Here is a 5,675-nt window from a genome sequence, read left to right as displayed (position 1 = left end):
CAAAGGGGATGCGTGGCAGTTGGAGGGCAAAGCTGGGCGATAAGCAAGGAGATAAGCGAGGTGATAAGCAGGGTAGAAAGGGTCAAGTTTCACCAGGCAGCAGGTCAGAAACCCCCCCGCCTGCCCCCCTGCTCAGCTCCCTTACCCTCGCCACCCCCCCACTCACCACCCCCTCACTCACCCCCCTCCCCGTTGCCTCCTGCCTCACCCCCCTCCCACTCGCCTCCTGCCTCACCTCCTGCCTCACCCATTGCCTCACCCATTGCCTCCACCTCAGCTCCTTCTCACGGGGAAACGAGTGCAATGCAACCTGCCACTTCCACTGAACCACGCACAGGGAAGGTGGATGCATTTGTTTGGTCTGATGGTGCAGATTTTCAGCCACACAATCCGCCGTTTGATATGACAAATGCTGGAATACAGCCTGCCTTTCCATGCAATGCAGGAGATGACTTTGTTGACTACTTCTTGGCCTTCATAGATGATGAAATCGTGCAGCATGTCAGCGATGAGACCAATAGGTATGCAGCTCAGTGTGCAGCAGAAGGGCTGGGACCTATTGGCTCACCAAAGCAAGTGTCGTGGTTGCCTGTCGGAATCAGAGAGCTGTAAGTTTTTTCTGCACTAATGTTTCTGATGCCCCATATAAAGAGACATGAGTTGGAGGAGTACTGGCTCGTGGATGACATTACTACTATCCCAATATTCGGGAAGTATATGTCACGGGATCGGTTCCGACAGCTGCTTGGATACCTGCACTTCGCTGACAATGCAAACCCGTCCCAAACTGACCCCTTGTGGAAAGTGAGGGATTTTCTCAACAGGATTAGGGATCGATTTATGCAATTTTTCCGGCCTATGCAGAAAGTCGTCATAGACGAATCCCTGGTATTGTTCAGAGGACGTCTCAAATTCATGCAGTACATACCCAGCAAACGCCACCACTTTGGGATAAAGTTCTTTGTGCTGTGACTGTGAGACGGGGTATATCCTGGATTTTGTCATCTACTCGGCTAGTACAATGGACGTGAACAGGAAAGATCCCCTTGGCTTCTCTGGCTCCATTGTAAAAGTGCTGATGGAGAGGTATTTTGGTGGTAATCATGTGCTGTACACAAACAATTACTACACAGCACCGAAACTCTCCAAATACGTGGCTGAACACGGCATTAGCACTGTTGGCACTGTACGGAGCTATAGGAAAGAGTGGCCAAGTTTCCCCGAAGCATCATCATCATCCAAGGGAGATGTTCACCTGAAGAAGTCAGACAAGCTTCTGGCGATCAGGTGGCATGACAAGAAGGTCGTGCATATGATCAGCACCATCCACAAGGGGGAATTGAAGAGAATTGGGAAGGTCAGCTACAGGACGGGAGAGCCAATCATGAAGCCTGATGCCGTCATTGATTACAATGTCAATATGAGACTTGTTGATAAGTCTAATATGATGATTGGCGAAATCGACTATCTCAGGAGAAACACCCGATGGTACCGGAAGGCTTGCCTGCACATGCTCGATATGTGCATGCTCAACGCCTTCATTCTCTACAAGACAAAAGTCAGGGGCATAAGGCAACCATCACTGAGACAGTTTTCCAAGACTGTCGTGCAGCAGCTACTTGCACGATTTGGTCAGGTGACGGCATTGATCCCGAGGCGACACTCTGACACACAACCTGACTGTCTTGAGTGCCGCAATTACATGAGCCGGCACCAGCTTGTGAAATTGCCTCCTAAAGCAGGCGGCAGGTTGTCACAGGGCCGCTGCAGAGTATGTCATAACACCACACGGAGGCCTCGGACGAGAAAAATGAGCACACACCAGTGCCTGGAGTGCCAAGTCGCTCTATGTGTAACTCTGTGCTTTGCTGAGTACCACTCTCTGAGTAAATACTGAAAGTGACAGTGATATATAGTGATGCAACAGTGACGTGCTTTGCCAATAATTGTATAATGGATAATGTAGTAATAAGGGATATTTTGCCTAGAAAAAAATGTAAATATTGGCCAGTATAATAAGTGATATTGTAATAAGAGAATCTGCAGCACTTGTGTAATTCTGCGGCACTTGTGTAATTCTGTGATGCGACAGTGACGCAATATAGTAATAAGTGCAGTGTAAATGTAATGTATATTGCCCAGATTATATGTAAAATAATATTAGAAGTTAGAAATACTGAAAAGATCGCATGAAACGTCAGTGAGCGGGTGCCGCCGCAGTGAAGTGAGGCGCAGCCGCAGTAAAGAGAGGGCGCAGCCACAGGGAAGTGCCTTTTACCTACCTCAGTGAACACAGAGTGGGTGTTTATCGTATGTACAGTGTTCATATATGTTTATATTACTATTTGAGAGAGTGGTTGGCATTTGGTACAGGTGTGTGGGGCGTAAAATAGTTATTTCACACCCCTCACTTCTAACGGCTCTCCCCGTCATGAAACCTACATCAATGGAAAGCTGAAGGTTAGTACTTTCTAATGGTACCTTATTTTTTCTCTCTAGCTTTATTCTGTGCAGAGTTATTAAGGTTTAAAGGTTTGTTTACATTTGGCTGAAACCCCCACGGGAGTGGACAGTCAGACCAAAACAATACCCGTGGTTAAAGGGTTAATAAAAGCTTGTTTAATATAACTCCTCCAGATGAGCAAACGCAGATTGAAATTGCTAAGTTACAGCTAGCCCTGCAGGAGGCTCGTGCTAAGGAGGCTGAGTTTCAGGCAAATGCTAATGAGGCTGAGTTTCACGCTCGTGCTAAGGAGGCTGAGTTTCAGGCACAAGTTGAACTTGCTAGGATTCAGGCAGACCATGAGTATCGCATGAAACAAGGTGGAACTGGATCATCTAGCTCTGATGATTTTGATGTGGCTAAAAATGTTAAACTTGTCCCTCCTTTTAATGAATCTGATTTAACAAAGTATTTTCAGTTATTTGAGAGGGTAGCTACAGGTTTTAATTGGCCCAAAAAGTATTGGCCAGTACTCCTTCAAACTGTTCTCACCGGTAAAGCTCAAGTGACTTATGCATCTTTGCCTCAGGATCAATCTGATAATTATGATGTAGTTAAGAGCTTGATTCTTAAGGCCTATGAGCTTGTTCCTGAAGCCTATAGAGTAAAATTTAGGACAACTTTTAAGCAAGATAAGCAATCCCATGTTGAGTATGCAAAAATCAAAGAAGATCTGTTAGAGCAGTGGTTGAATTCTAAGAATATAAATTCTGATTTTGATAAATTTAAGCAGATGATTTTGCTGGAGGACTTCAAAAGGTGTATTAATAAAGATGTAAGCCTATATATTGATGAGAAAAGAATAGATAATTTGTCTGATGCTGCAGTTTTAGCTAATGAATATGTTCTCACTCACAAGAGATATTCTAAAGAAAAAAGGAAAGCTGAGAGTAAGTACGTTGCCTCTACTCAGAGTACATGTAACAGGAAAGAGAATAAAGATGATGTTTCTCAGGAAGTAAATACCAGCTCCACCTCTAGATTTCAGAAAAGTAAATGTACTTATTGTAGTAAGCTTGGTCATACTACGGAGAAATGTTTCAGGAGACAGCGTGATGTGAACAAAAAGGAGTCTTTAAATATTCAGTCAATTGGTCTAGTGTCCACCCTTGAGAGTTCCCAGAATTCTTTAACCGAGTTAACTGAACCTGCTTTGAGGGGTAAATTAAATTCTCATGATGGAGCTCCTCTTTTGAGCAGTAATGTGGGTGACACTCTCAAGAGTTCATGTGCTAATTTCCTGTCTGATGGTTTTGTCAGTCCTCTGGACAGTAATAACAGGAAATCAGTTAAAATATATCGTGATACAGGTGCTTGCCAATCCCTTATGCTGACCAGTGTTCTAGGCTCTAATGTTAATTCCTCTGATGAAACTGTAATCTTACAAGGTGTAGGGAATAATTACTTCTCTGTCCCTCTGTGCAGTGTGAATTTAGAGTCTGGTTTTGTTAATGGTTCCGTTATGGTTGGGTTGGTTGAGACTCTCCCGGAGTCTGGTGTAAGTTTCTTACTTGGAAATGATATTGGTGGAAATCAAGTGTGTCCAGCTCCTCAGTTGTCTAGTGAACCAGTGACTGCGACCCAGGATTGTGGTGTCCCTGATGTGTTCTCTGCATGTGCTGTTGCTAGGGCTAAGTCTAAAGTTACTGGTGACTTAGAGGATAATGATGATGATGATGTTATCCTAGCTGACACTTTTCTTGCTAATTTGGACCACTCACCAGATGAGGCAGTACCCTGTAGTGTTGATAATTTGTCTCGTCAAGAGTTGGTTAAGTTGCAGGCTGCTGACCCTGAGTTGAAAGGTCTAGCTAACTCTGCTTGCAGTGAGGAAGAGTCAGTTGGTGCTTCTACTTGTTATTATATAAAGTCAGGAGTACTTATGAGGAAGTGGAGACCCGCAACAGCATCAGCCGACTGTGAATGGGAGGTTGTACATCAAGTTGTCATCCCTCGTGTTTGTAGGCAGGATATCATTAGAGTGGCTCATGATTCCAGTTTGGCAGGACACCTTGGAGTGAGGAAGACTGTGGCACGCATTTTGAAACACTTCTACTGGCCAGGTATCTTCAGAGATGTTTCCTGGTATTGTAAGTCTTGTCACACCTGTCAAGTTGTGGGGAAGTGTAATCAGACCGAAAAGGTTGCACCTCTAGTTCCCATTCCTCCTTTTGAGGCGCCATTCACCCGTGTGTTGGTGGATATTGTGGGCCCACTTCCTAAGACTTCTTCAGGATTTTCTTTTGTGTTGACCCTGATTGATATGGCTACTCGTTATCCTGAAGCCATTCCACTTAGAAATATCTCAGCAAAGAACGTGGTTAAGGAAATGCTAGGGTTCTTCACAAAGTTTGGTCTGCCCAAGGAGGTACAGTCAGACCGGGGAAGTAATTTCATGTCAAATGTTTTCAAGCAGTCTCTGAAAGAGTTGGGCATCACCCAGATCACATCTTCAGCTTACCATCCCCAGACCCAAGGAGCGTTGGAGAGATATCATCAACCACTCAAATTGATGCTCAAGAAATACTGTTTGGAACATCAGAAAGACTGGGATAAAGGTCTTCCATTCGTTGTATTTGCCGCAAGAGAATCTCCAAATGAATCACTGGGCTTCTCACCCTTTGAACTACTGTTTGGCCATGAAGTAAGAGGACCCCTTAAGCTACTCAAGGAATGCTGGCTCTCGGAGGAAGATGACGTCAACCTGCTGGAGTATATGATGAAGTTCAAAGAACGGCTGTCCACTGCTTTACAGCTGGCGAGAGAGAATTTAGGAGCTGCTCAGGAGAAGACGAAGATTTGTTATGATAAGAAGTCCAGGTTACGCCACTTTCAGCCAGGAGATCAGGTTTTGATTCTGCTACCAGTGCATGGGCAACCTCTTCAAGCCAAGTTTAGTGGTCCTTATTTCTTGGAGAAGAAACTCAGTGATGTCAACTATGTCATCGCCACACCAGATTGTAGAAAGAACAAGCAACTTTGTCACATCAACATGCTAAAGTTATATCACAGGCAGGACGAAAATAACCCAGTCTGCACTGTAGCTGTTCCACCCGAGTCTGCGAGTGAAGTTCTCCCATGTAGCATGAGCCTGAGTGATAGTTTGGGGAAGAATCCTGATATCATGAATGATCTCCAGACTAAGCTTTCTCATCTAGCTCCCGAGGAAAGA

This window comes from Coenobita brevimanus, chromosome 112, assembly GCF_032717465.1.
Source record: "Coenobita brevimanus isolate Jiangsu-jjx chromosome 112, ASM3271746v2, whole genome shotgun sequence".
In the NCBI taxonomy this organism is placed as follows: domain Eukaryota; kingdom Metazoa; phylum Arthropoda; class Malacostraca; order Decapoda; family Coenobitidae; genus Coenobita; species Coenobita brevimanus.
This window is presented reverse-complemented; position numbering follows the sequence as displayed.